Here is a 13,512-nt window from a genome sequence, read left to right as displayed (position 1 = left end):
AATTTACCAGTTTTTGAAGTAGGGGTCGGCCTGGCTTGGATCTCCTTAAAAAAGCAAGAGAGAAAACGCTGTAATAGGAGCACCAGGGGTGGTGGGGCTGGGACAGCCATGTCCCTCGGGCTGTCCTGCGTCAGGGGTGTCTCGATGTACTTAGCATGATTTATCTCCTTGAACTTGTCTTCCATCCCTCCTGCCTGGAATAGACTACAGGCAAGAGCCTGTTTCACTCGGTTCCTCGGCATGCATGAAGCAAGCTGTAGCAGGAAGAACCCGGGAAATGGAAAAATCGGGCAACCCTGCATTCCAGTGCCGAGTCTTTCGAATATCGAGGTCTGTGACCTTGGCTATGTCCTCACCTTTTGAAGGCCTGTTTCTTTTAGAGTCAGGCAAAATCATTCTAGGGCTAAAAAGGCTAGAATCGTAGTCCTATCAACTTCATTGATAAGGAAATGTCCCTTTGTTTTAAAGGCTCCAACTCAGAGAACTCACCATCTGCAAGTGAGTAAGAAGCGTCAGCCAAAAGCTGGACTATCTGGTCCACGGGGGGACCTAGTGGCAGTGACTGAAACTACCTAAAAAAAAAAAAAGGCCCTGGCTGGTGTGGCTCAGTGGATTGAGCGCGGGTCTGCAAACCACAGGGTGGCGGGTCCAGTTCCCAATTAGGGCACGTGCCTGGGTTGCAGGCCAGGTCGCCAGTTTTCTCTCCCTCTCTTTCTCCTTCCCCCTCTGTCTAAAGAAGTAGGTGGCAATCCCAATCCTCTCACTTAGAACTGAAAAAAGCCACTTGGAAGCAGGACATGATCCCTTATGTTACGACTGTGTACCCCACTTATGTTCTAATTCTTGGGGGTAATGTGGATGTCATATTCCTGGGGCATCTCCCTGGTATCTGGCAGGTAGGGAGATGCTGCTGAAGCACTTGTTTGATCAAAGACAAAATTGATCCATCTGCTCGCTGATGGTGGACCCATCGATCCGCCAGAATTGATCATGCATCATCAGACAAATGGGATAAAGAAAGTGTGGCACCTGTATACAATGGGACGTCGCTCGGTTATACAGGAGAAGGAAATCTTATCACTTGCGACAACACGGGTGGATCGAGAGAGTATTATGCTAAGTGACGTAGACAGAGAAAGACGAATGCCCTATGACTTTACTCATACGCACAATCTAAAAAACAAAACAGATGAGCAAACGGAACAGAAACTCACAGACACTGGGAACAAACGGATGATCGCCAGATGGGAAGAGGTGAAAAAGCTGAAGAGATTAAGAATGACAAATTGCCAGTTGAAAAACATGCCCTGGCTGGTGTGGCTCAGGGAATTGAGCGCCAGACTGCAGACCAAAGGGTTGCAGGTTCAATTCCCAGTCAGAGCAGATGCCTGGGTTGCAGGCCAGGTCAGGCCCCCAGTAGGGGGTGTGCGAGAGGCAACCACACACTGATGTTTCTCTCTCTTTATCCCCCCATTCCCCTCCCTAAAAGTAAATACATAAAATCTGTTAAAAAAACAAAGCAATAAAAAGAGTCACGGGGATGTAAACACAGCATAGGGAACACAGTCGCTGAGACCCTGATAACTGCGTGTGGTGTCAGGCGGGCACTAGACTGACTGGGGATCACTTGGTGTGGTGTAGAAGAGTCTGATAGTTTATACCTTGCAAACCTTAATACTGTATGTCACCTGTCCTTGGAAAATAAATTGAAGAGATCGCAGCCTGCACACTAGATTGTACAATACGCTAGATGCTAAAATCTAGAGTAACGGTTGTAGCCGGGAAGTCCCCCACACTCCGAAAAGGACACGTTCACTAAAATAACGCATCAAGGTCTGACACCTTGGGGCTCCGACGGAGCTGGAGGCATCATTTCCAGCCGTCCTACAGTCGGGCGTGTGTGTGTCCACATTTTGAAGTTTATGCCCTTCAGCCCCTCTTTCTCTCCACCTGTTTGACACGTGTCCATTCCAGTCCAAAAGGTTTGAGCCTTGGATTCATCTGAACAGGAGCAAATCCCACTGGCCACACCGCCTAGTTTACAGCAACCTCTGGTGTGTGTGTGTGCACACGTGCACGCGTGTGCGCATGTGTTCTGTCCGTGCCGCCACCTGCGTGGTGGGTGCCTCCGTGTCTGCGGATGTGTATCTCTCGCCTGGGGGGGGGGGGGTGGGCAGTGGACCTGCCTTTCCACAGCTCGCACATTCTGAAAGCCTTGGCTGTATCGTCTTCAGCAGTTGGATCAATATTCCAATGAAAAATTAAAAAGGAAACGAGTCCAGGACTTGGAAAACCAAAGGTTGCTGACCAAGAGCAGAAACATAAAAGATGGCACATCACCTAGAAGAGAGACGGGAGAATTGACTTCCCATCCATCTCGTTTATTCCTGTGCTCGTTTTACAGCCAACATCTTCTCCCTCAGCCCGTGATTGCTTATTTTAAATTGTCTTCCAGTCCTGTGGCCCTGTCTTCTCTGTCTCCCCTGCCCCCGACCTCCCAACTCCCCTGCCCAGTGCCCCTGGCCTCCCAAATGGCAGAGTCTGTGCCATTAGCTGATGTAGCAGAGGAGGTTCCCAGACTCGCTGTTTGTCTTCAGCCAACGCTGGGGAGAGGAGATGGGGAGAAGGTGTCTTCCTCCTGGAAGATGATCTGACCCCTCCCCGCAGGTCTCCCGCTCTGCAGAGGAGCCACAGGAGACCCCGCAGCAGCCGAGTTGCCAGCGCATGCGCACACAGCCGTGATCCAGGGCAGAAGCACCCGTGGATCTTGGGGCACGACTCCTGACCTTAGCCCACGCTTGCCCCTCTCCACGCCGAATCCCTGTTAACTGAAGATCACATTTCCATCGTCACAGCTTGGAAAGTGACCCCTGATTCTGCTGGGTTACGCCTCTTGCCCAGCACCGACTGGGGCAGGATTTTTGTGTAACCTTTAATTACCCGAAACCCACGTCTATGCGTTTCCACGTTCAACTCCTTTTCTATTCACCATAAACCCCAGGAAGAGTGTGGTCGGAAGACGAGAAGCAGCAAACACCCCCTCCATTCCGCATGTGCCCCGTTCGGACCTTCTTCGGGGAAGGATCGTAACTCTGTCTCCGCACCGATTGTCTCCACACCAACTGTCTCCACAAGGTCAAGTCCCCAAGAGGGAAACCGGGGATGAAAGAGAGGCGCGTAGTTCTCACCAGCAGGAAAGGGGGCGCTTTCAATGACTTTGCTAAAGGGAAACTCCTCAACAAGCTCCCCCATTGCAAAGGCCGTGAAGAGTAACATCGCCCATCAAGGAGAGGATGCCAAATTTAGCCGAATTTAACTGAGTACTCATCAAACTGAGTAGTCTTCCACGTCCACTTTGGAATCTAGAAACTATTTCTGTATCAGCCAAATCACTTCTCTGCCTTAGGAATTGTTCTCCCCCGAGCCCGGCCAGTAGCCTGGGACGATGCATTCACAGGGTCTCCGGGCCTGCGGGCCCACGTGGGGTGTGGTCCCAAATGAAGACCAACTCCAGACCATTTCATTCATCCTGGGAGCTTCATTTAAAAAATGATCATTTCTACTTTCCCATTCTTTTATTGTTATTTAAAAATTCCTAACACAACAGAAAAAACAGAAAGTCATTCCAGATTCTACTAACTGGAGTTCTGATTACTCCAACGCAGGAGTCTGGGGCAAAGTCCTGCACTTCAATGGCAGAGCCTCATTTGAATTTTAAGTGGATGTTGAATATTAACTTTGACACTGTCCTGGACGGCAAGTTTCTCAACCTCAGCACTATCGATGTTCTGGCCAGAGAGTTCTTTGCTGTAGGGGGCTGTAGGATGTTTCGCAGCAACTCTGGCCTCGACCCAAACAAAATTGTCTCCCGACAGAGCTGAATGTCTTTCGGGGCCCGAGTCATCCCCAGCTGAGAACCACGGTTCCTCTCAAGGGGGGGATGTGATTTAGTAGACGTTTCTATTGCACTTTGAAAAAGCAGAGAGCACAAAGTTAAAGTGCTTTTCTGGGCTGTCGAGTGAAAGAAATAAGGAAAATAAAATATGTATTTCCATCCATTGAATGGAATAGTAAATAACCATTGAAGTATGGTTTTACAGATACTTTATAGGCAGGAGAAAAATGCTCATCCTAGAATGTGAAACTGAAATAAATGCAGACACATTGTAAAGAGAAAGACACAAAAACAAAAGCCATTGTTATCTATGGGTGGTAGGATGATGAGGTATGTGTTTTATTATTTAAATATTTCTCTTTTCCCCAAGTGTCTACCATGACCATGTAGTTTTTATAACTTTGGAGTAGTCGCAGAAAAGGGGCAAAGAATCTTGTCTTACAGAGCACACAAACAGAAAGCTGCACACACTCTGCCCTCTGTGCTCCTAATTTGATTCCCCCCACAGCCTGGAGGAAGCGTGGCTAGTCCTCTTCCACTCATCTGGTCCTCCCTGCCCATTAAACCCTCGGTGGGGACCCAGGGACCCTGCGCAGTCTTCCTCCTGAACCAGCCTCAGGCTGTGGAGCACCTTCTTTGAGGTTTTCATCTCTTTACCTTGAAGGTCTCTGCCTTCTGTCATTCTGCCCCGACTTGCCTTCCCTGAAGCAAGAAAAGGATGGATGGTTGTCTCCATCCCTAACCCAACGGACTTCTGCCTCTCGGCCTTCTGTTTCTGCCCCGCCAACCCAGCTGACTGGCCCACATCTTAGGAGAAACTTTGAACGCACACGGCAGCTGGCAAGCTGGTCGATGAGGGAGGCGGTTCAGGCAAGAACGCAAGTGGGCGCGGGTCAGCTCCATCCGAAGGGGACGGTCACGCCTTCGTGCCAGCCAGTTGTTGACACGTGGGAAGGCAGGAACACTAGATCATCTGACATTTCAAAAAAAACCCCCAAACCCTGGAAATTGGAAATTGGAACTTTTATAGGAGATCTCCTGACTTTCAAATGTTGGCAACGCTTTCGAATTCGCTAAATCTGCCTGGTGAGCCAAATAAAACACATGTGCCGGCCGAGCGAGGCCTGGGAGCCCCGACTTTGGGACTGGGGGCCTCTGGGTGTCTTTTTTAGCTCTGAGAGACGTGGATGTCCCGGGGCTTTAAATCTCCTCAAAAATACCCAAAGCTCCTTCCCCCCTTTCTTCTCCTCTCTGGTCCTCTTTGTGTCTTACCCAAGTGACAGCCTCCTTCCAACCCTCGGTATCTGCACATGCGGACCTTTTTTTTTTTGGAAATAGGGTCTTTGAAAGTACAACCGAGTTAAGAAGAGGTCATTAGGGCGGGCCCTAATTCCACAGGACTAGTGTCCCTCTAAGAAGAGAAGAGACAGAGGCAGGCACCCAGAGGGAAGATGACATAAAGACGCACGAGAAACACGCCGTGTGATAACAGAGGAAATGATGAGAGTGATGCGTCCACAAGCCAAGGGTTGCCGGCCACATCGGAGGCAGAGAGAGAGACGTGGAACACACCTTCCCTTAGAGCTGCCAGAGGGGCCGTGGTTCTGCCAACACCTGACAGACCTACAAGGGGATCCATCTCTGTCCTCCCACTTGTTACAGCGACCCCTAGGGGACTAATGTGCTGGCCCGATCAGCCACCCGGTCCCCCTCCTCCTTCTGTCCTCCCCCATGGCATGTCCAGAGCATGAAAACCCAGAGGACCCTGGATTCTGGAAGGTTCTCCTGCAGGAAGGAGGTGTTTAGAGAGCAGATCACTTCCCTGGGAATCCTGGAGGATCCTGCTTCTCTGGAGACCTAGCCACTGAGCAGGGAACGGGGAAGGGGCTGTCGTTTCAGGGGTTTCGTTACAGACAGACTAGTCGTCCCCGATCTTCCCAAGACTGCGGAGACTTTCTTGGAAAAACTGGGAACAGGGGAAAAGCCTAGCGCACTGGTTAAGAGCTGAGCATCTTGTGCTCCAGGGCCCGGTGACCACGGATGTGTCCTCAGGCATCTCGCTTAACCTCTCCGTCTCTTAGTTTCCTTCGCCATAAAGTAGGTGCAGTGACAGAACCCACCTCATGGGGTCGCTACAGGGATTAACTGAGTTAATTCTGGCCAAGCATCTGGAACAATGCCTGACACAGTGTAATGGCTAAATCACATCTGCTTGAAATCGTTAACTGTGGCCCTGGGGCTGCTAAATAGGGAATCATCGGCCAGATCAGTGCCTTAAAGTGACACCCCGAGGTCCGTGGGTGTGCTCTGCTCAGTGGGGCTCAGGTGTCTGCAGCTGGCTGGGGCTTGGCTGGGGCTTGGCTGGGGCTTGGCTGGGGCTTGGCTGATCTCAGCTGGCTGTGGCTCCCGTGGCTCTGTTCCTTGTGGCTTTTACTCTTTTCTTGAGACCAGGGGCATGTTCTCTCATGGTGATGGCAGAAGGCACAAGGGCACAAGTAGAAACACGCAGGCATCTTGAGGCCAGGGCGTGAGACTGGCACGCCAGGGAACCTGCCTCCTGCTATTGGCCCAAGCGAGTCACGTGCTCACACCCAAAGGGGCAGGAAGTGCATGCTGCCCCGGGGGCAGCTGCGCGGGACCAGGCCAAGACTATGGAAAGGAAAGGGCTGAAGAACTGACTCCAGCGATGTGAGCCGGCATCGTCATCTTAGTGTCATTCATTCACATCAGGAATGTCAGACTCGAATCCAGGTGGACACCCTCTATCCTGACCTTCGGCGGACCGTGGGGCAGGCACTCCTGCGCCCGGATTGAGAGGAATAAACCTCCGTAACTCAGACCCCCCCTCTCACACTAACTTCTGTTCATCCAGAGACGTTCCTTCCTGGCTATCCTAGCCCTGGAGATTTGGGTAGAAGTGCGTGTGTGCACGTGCGCATGTCAGTTAGAATCTGATCTCTGGCGAAGTCTGCAGACAACCCCTCGATCTGAGCAGGGTTTCTAACAGGGCCTTTCCAGGACCGCACACTCTTTGGCTCTGGTGAGCCCCATCGTGAGCCCTGAGCCTGGTGACTAAGGATGCTTAGAAATGGCAGGATTTGGGAGGGATGCTATCTTAGTTACCTAAGAGCTGGGCCCGACTACCCAAGGGAGAAGGCTCTTAAAGGGACAGCCCAGTTTGGCGTAGTCATTAACCTTTCCTACACAGGTTGTGTGTGTGTTTGTGTTTAAGGAGAAACCCTCTTTGTGGCAAAATGCTATTTAAATCCTTCAGGTGGAAGCAGCCTGAGAGAGGAAAACTCCAGCCAGCACATGAGCCCTGCCATTTTCCTTAGTGAGTCAGCACACAAGTCTGTCTTTCCTTACCTCGAGTCTGTCTTTCCTTACTGAAGCAGCACCTAGAAGACCCTGCATCCTGCATGGACGACTGCAGAGAGAACAGGAACGCTGTGTGATGTGTCTTCGCCACCGTACTTCCCACTCCCAGACCCTGCCTGCCAGCCAGCCCCTCTCCCAAGCCCCTGCCTTTGTCATTTCAGCTGAGAAACAGCAGGAGATGCGTACTTGTCAGAGCTTTTGTCCGTGGCTTTCAAACTTTTTGGTGGCAACTCTTGCTGAGGAGTACATTTATCATTGTGACCTAGTGTGCACAGGTGTGTATACTCATGTGTGTACACATGTACACAGCTGTCACAAGAACCTCATAAGGCACCACTGACTGTTACTACAGAGTGTGATGTACTCCGATAGGTTCTGCTCTGTTCTGCTACATTTAAAAAGTAATGCTGGGGCGGACCTATTAGACTGGTTTCATAAGGCACGGATGGGTCCCAAGCTAGCGCTTGAAAAACTCTGGGCCAGGTCCAAAGGGTTTGCGGGCAAGCGGAGGGGTGTCGAAGGGGCGAGAAAACAAAACTCCGTTAGACCCACAGACCTCAGACTTGCCTAAAGCAAAGCATGCTTCCTTGGGAGAAAAGTAAGAAAGGATGTAGCTCAAGGGAAAAAGCAGGATGTGTTTGAATCGCTTTGCTTTGGGGCACAGCCCCGAATAGACATGAGCCCTGAGGATTTCTCCTGCGCAGGACGAGCAGCAGGACTACTGGAGAGAGCTGAATTCCGTGTCCCTCTTCCTTCTCCCAGTAAATACACTTCACGTTTCAAAAGGGAGTAACTGACATGAAATTAACCGAGGAGTACGGGTTTCCCCATCACCCAGAAGGAGAGCTTTCCCGGGAGGACTTTCACCAGCTGAGATGCTGCAAACTGAAGAAGTTGCCTTCGGCTGCCTTTTGCTCCCCTGGGCCAACCATCGGTCAAGCTAAAGCCCAGACGGTCGCAGGCGCAGTTCAAAGTGGCGGGTCCTGAGCCTGTGGTGCTGAGTGTGGTCCCTGGGGAAGGTGCCTGGCGGGGCCACCCACCCTGCTCCGGGCGCTGCGGCCTCTCTGAGAGCTTGTTGCAAAACAAATGGTGGACGAGGTCTTTGCTTTTTGCCTTTTTTTGTAATAGCGAAAATGCTTTTTTGGATTTCCTTTGGCTGAGGCATTAACGTAGATCTCTCGTAAAGCAAAGCGGTGTAAAGCGAACTTCCGAAAAGCAGGGGATAGTCCCGTGGGTGGAGGCGGTTTTCCTGGCGCGTGGGATGGTGGACGTGGTGAGGCTCTGATGGAGCTACTGGGACGTGGCGGACATCAATCCTTCCGTGGTCCAAGTGGGGAAACCGGTCCGTGGACCAGGCCAGGTAGGTTTGCACCTCAGGTCTGGCTCTGGAGCAGGCGACAGCTCCGGGTGTCCTGGTGTCCAACTGTTCCTTCTCTGCTCTCTTGGGTCTCAGCTTTGTCGTCTGGTAAACGAGAGTGGCCCCGTCTCGCGGGGCTGTTATGAGGTGAGGTGTGGAGAAGCACCCCGCATTCTGCATATTTAAGTAACTCTACTGGCTGACTAGTGTCCCCCTTCCTGTCCTTCCATCAGGAAAGGGGGGCTGCTGTGCTAACATCTTACCCAGGTTTACAGGTGACTGTCTGGGCCTCATACTGACCGTGGCTGTGATGACAGAGAGGATATGACCTCTGGCCTCTCGGTATCCAGGCCCTAACAGACAAGGCTGTGTCAGGCTTCAGCTGCACTGGGGGGGAGCTAGATGGGGTCTCACCCTGGACCTAACAAGGAGGTGCCAACTTGTGCCACCATTTCCAGACCCCCTGGCAGAACATGAGTGAAAAGCGGATCCCGGGACCGCCCTCTGTGAGTGAGCAGCCCAGGGTCCCACGCAGAAGGTGGCCTGTTGCTGGTGGTGTTTACAAGAGCACGTTACAACCCCCCCACCCCCATTGCCCCGGCTTTAGAGAGGGCCAGGGCCGAGCAGACAGGCCGTCCCTGGGTCTTTGTTAAAACCGAGCTCAGACAGACGCAGAAGCGTGAGCAGAGCCAAATCACATGTTCAAACCGTTAAGAGGAAACCAGGCTCAACAAGGAGCTGCAACCCTGGTTTAGCCTGGGTGAATTTCCCTTCTCTGCGATTTCCTGTCCCTTTTCTGGATGTTTCTATCTATCAAACGTTCCCTGGCAGTTGGTTTTTAAGGCCATCAACTCTGCGGTGAAAGAAAGCCCTACATAGCCCTTCGGCTTTGCTTGCTGAAGCATCATGGCTGGAGAACGCTGTTGACCCAGAGCCGGGCTTGTAGTACCAGCTGCCGCCTCTGTCTGTCTTTAATGGAAGGAGAGCCCATGCTGGTAGGAACACCCGGGACATAAAGGCCAGCACACACCCCAAGGACTCCCTGGGGGGCGGGGACAGTAGCACCGGTGGGGGCTAAGTCCTTAAGGAATGTAAAGTAAGTGAACCCAAAAGTCGACCTCCTGCAAGTTCTTAGACTGCAGTTAAAATTTAACAATTTTTTTTATGTAAATCATCTGGTAAACTCAATTGCATGGTGTGTGGGGGGGGACTGGGGGGGCGCACACAAGGAGGGAACAATGGGCTGGGATTAGATAATTTACTTAGTGCTAAAATTCCAGGAAGTCCGTGTTGATCTGGGCCTGGATCTCGTTACTTTTGAGTTCAAATCTAAATCTTTATCTTCCTCATGCAGTTGAAAGGACGGTTTTTTTTTTTTACTTAGCCATTTTTACAGTTGTAATTTTTACCCCCTTTCATCAAATAGAGCCTGTTAGATTAGCAGCTCTTAGCACAGAGATGAAAATATTGCCGGAGTCCATTGGGCCCTGTGTTGTTTATCCTAACGGAGCGAGCTTTGATCTGGACAGATTTCCTGGGGTCTGGAGGAGATGACCTAATTCCTGTCTTATCCCTCTCCACTTTCTGTGAATCTCAGATTGCGCGTTACTGGGGAGCCCTTTGAAATTCGCTTTGCATTTTCCCCCACTTGTTACCCCCTCTGACGGTTGTTTCACTTGGGGTAGAGCATGGAACTCCTAGGCAAGACCCCGACGCTTTATTTTTCTAACAGAACTGCAAAGTTGTAACCGGCTGGCGGCTTTTTTTTTTTTTTAAGTTCTCCTGTTCTTGACATTCACGACACGCCAACAACAATAAGCAAATAATCTCCTGCTCGAAATTTATGTCGACTGCACATCCTCTAGGGTTTTTTGTATGAACACACTTTTTTCCCCCTAATTTAAACAGTTTGTCCCCTCACCCCGTCAAAGCCAGGGGACTAAAGCCGGCCCATGCGGATTGAGATGTGAAAACTCAAAGCTTCAGGTATCTCCCACCCATCTCCCAGAACCTGTCCCCTCTTTCATTCCACAGATCTCCCCCCACCCTCCCCAGCCACTGGCATGAGGGGCCTTGGGCAGCTTGAGTCTGTCATGGATCTCTTCCCTTTTTTGCCTCTCTAGGTCCTTGTCATTCACCAAACTCCTCTCGGAGTGTATTTTCTAGAAAGAAGGAAGCCCCTCTGGGTGTGGACAGGGGTGGGGAGGGAGGGGTTGGAAAGAAAAACCGCAAAGAATGTAGGGAGAGAAAAGACACAGGAAGAGAAGGGACAAGAAGAGGGTGAGAGAATGACAGCGGCCCAGTGAGACAGAGAAAAAGAAAAGCAGTTACTAAAAAAGAAAAAAACAACAACCCAGAATTAAAAACAAAAAACAAAAAAACCTGACACATTGCTAACATTCGTAAATTCTGTGTGATGGACACAAGGGGGTTTGTTACATGGTTTGTTGTGCTTTTCTGTGTTTCTATAATCCATATTTTTAAAGGAGAACCTGGGGGAAATGTCAGCAAGATGAATATTTTTAGCTCGAACATCGTGTGAACCTGGCTGTCCCCCTTCCAGGCAGCCACAGCCCAGGGAGCTCGGCTCTTGGTGATTCCAAGCGCTACTTGGAGGCACCTGGAGTTTCAGAAGCGGGGAAAGACAGACAGGCAAGCGAGGCTCAGGGGGCGGGAGGCGGTGAGGGGCGTGGGGGAGGTGCGTTACCGTCGTCTGCCTTCAAATAAGCCCTGTTGCTTTATAAATATAACCATCTCTCTTCTTCAGAGGAGCTGGGCCGAAAGGCTGAGTGTACTTGTCACACGACGGGAGGGGGCAGGGCGGAGGGCGATTTCTGGCTGCGGAAATGCGCGGATGGTGGGGGACAGGCAGGTGATGGTCAATGGATGAGAAAGGTCCCCCGGTATCTGGCTACGCAGGGACAAAAAGACGCGAGGGCGAAGAGGGGCCGACGGAGACCCGGACGCGCCGACCTTTTCCTAAGGGCTGCGGGTGCCTCGAAAGTCTAATTGCTCCCCTTCGCTCGCTTTCAGAAAACGCGAGAAGGGAGAGGTGGGTGGTTAGCGGAAAAAGAAACTCGCCCGGCCCCTGCCCCCGACCGCCCGCCTTGCGGAAATGGACGCGCAGCCCGCGGGGGCGCTGCGCCCGCTGGCGTGCGCGGGAGCCCGGGAGCCCGGGAGCCCGGGAGGAGGGGAGCGCGCTGCGGCGACCGAGGGGCGGGAGAGCGGGGTGCAGCTGCTGGCCGTGCCCTCGGGGTTCGGTGACTGGGCCCTTGGAAAGACTGACGAGGGGCAGGCGCAGGGTGTGACCCTGCTTCTCTCGGTGGCCGGAGGCCCTCTGAACTCCCCCCGCCCCCAGCCTCCAGCAGGTCTCCAGTCTCTGTTGGGGCGCAGGAACTGCTGCTTTTGAGAGGAGCGCCCCGACCCTTACCACATGGGCCTGGGCACCGGGTCCACGTCACGCCGAAGCATGGGAAAGGGCTGGACGCCCCCTTAAGCTCAAGTTGAACAAGAGCTTCTGGCCAGAGCTGCAGTCTTCTCTCCTGCTCCCCACTCTTGAGCAAAAAGGCCATTTGGCCTGGCCTGGAGAGGCGCTATGGAGAAATGCCGCCCCTTAAATGTCTGCGTTCAGCAACATCCCAAAGACTCTGCAGCCACGCACGCCTCCATCCCTGCCCTCTCCTGGTTTGGAGGTGCCCACAACGGCTTTGCCCGGGGGCCTGAGCTCAGCGACCACCTTCCTGGAGGCCGGCCTCACCCCCAGCTGAGCCGGCGCTTTGGGCGACCCCCTGGGCGCGCAGACACAGGGTCCCCAACGCTTCTCCCTGACGTGGGAGGCTGCTGGTGGTTCACCACCTCCGTGGCAGAAAGAAGTGCGCCTACCCCTGCGGACAGTGACCTTCGCCCAGTCCGTTTGCTCACCCCAAAGAGTGCTCAGGCCCAACACATGAGCCTGTGGAACTGAAGGGAGAGAGGGAGAATCAGACTGAATTTCGATGATGCAACATTCAAGTCGATTCCACAGATCCTTGCAATGGACTTTTTTCAAAAAAACCAAAAAAACAACGCACAACTTTTTCAATGCCTACATGACTAATTAAATAAAGCACATGTTGACCTCTCCGGGCTGCGGCTGGTTCCCGAGTCAGGTTATGTAACCCCTCTGCATCGGGGACTCCGCAGCAATGCTGTTCCCCGTGGCCTGAAAACACGCAGCTGTGTCCAGGGAAGTGAAACCACAACAGCTGGACTGAGGCTGGTCTGAATGGGCACCAGTGGCCCCCTTAGGGACACCTATCTGCCCGGGCGAAGCCTCCAAGAACCACTCTGCCTTTTCTTTTTCCCTTTTTCTCGTGTGGGTGTTTGTGGGAAGAGTGGCCAAACAAGGAACGGTTATTGGAAAAATATCTAGATCCTTGAAATAAAAAAATAGAAAGAAAAACCACAGGCCCATGCAAACCTGTTTCTGCTGTGCCTTTTACAATTCCTTACGCAGAGAGAAACATACACATTCACATATATAATTTACGGGTGTCTGGGGAGAGGTTAAATGCATTTCAGGGCCTGGCTAAATAGAAAACGCACTCTAAAAACACAGACACAGTATTTTGTTTTATCTGTTGCAAAAAAAATGTATTTGATTACTTGAGTAAAATTACAGTATCTGTTGTTAGTAAGTATTAAATGTTAAAGAAATTTGACCCCCCGCCCGCTCTCCTTTCAACTTTCCAAGAAAGTGCATGTAACAGTCCGATTTTTTTTTCTTCCATTCCTAATACAAAATAAACCAATGCTCTACCTGCTCTCTTGATTAAGAAGAAGCGTTTGCTCTTGTAAGGAACATATGTACATTTTGATGAACGTGGTATTTCTGACTATGTAT

At 51.7% G+C, this 13,512-nt stretch overlaps 2 long non-coding RNA genes across 2 annotated transcripts in view; one reads left to right on the top strand and one right to left on the bottom strand.

Moving 5' to 3' along the window:
- LOC119001132 (uncharacterized) overlaps window positions 1-7,207 on the top strand; it is a 48,695-nt gene extending 41,488 nt beyond the window's left edge. Inside the window, exon 3 of the long non-coding RNA XR_005069492.1 lies at window positions 7,170-7,207. This is a non-coding gene — a long non-coding RNA (uncharacterized LOC119001132). The remainder of the gene's footprint in view (window positions 1-7,169) is intronic.
- On the bottom strand, window positions 1,595-12,385 carry LOC119001131 (uncharacterized). The gene is made up of 3 exons (XR_005069491.1): window positions 12,061-12,385; window positions 4,726-4,817; window positions 1,595-2,340 (listed from the first exon to the last, which is right to left on the bottom strand). It is a non-coding gene; the product is annotated as an uncharacterized LOC119001131 (long non-coding RNA).
- Between the last annotated feature and the right edge of the window lie 1,127 nt (window positions 12,386-13,512).

This window comes from Sturnira hondurensis, unplaced genomic scaffold (genome assembly GCF_014824575.4).
Source record: "Sturnira hondurensis isolate 20B ecotype Veracruz unplaced genomic scaffold, ASM1482457v3 Scaffold0016617, whole genome shotgun sequence".
NCBI classification, from domain to species: Eukaryota; Metazoa; Chordata; class Mammalia; order Chiroptera; family Phyllostomidae; genus Sturnira; species Sturnira hondurensis.
The sequence above is the reverse complement of the archived record's forward strand: the minus strand, read 5'-3'. Positions and strand labels throughout refer to the sequence as shown.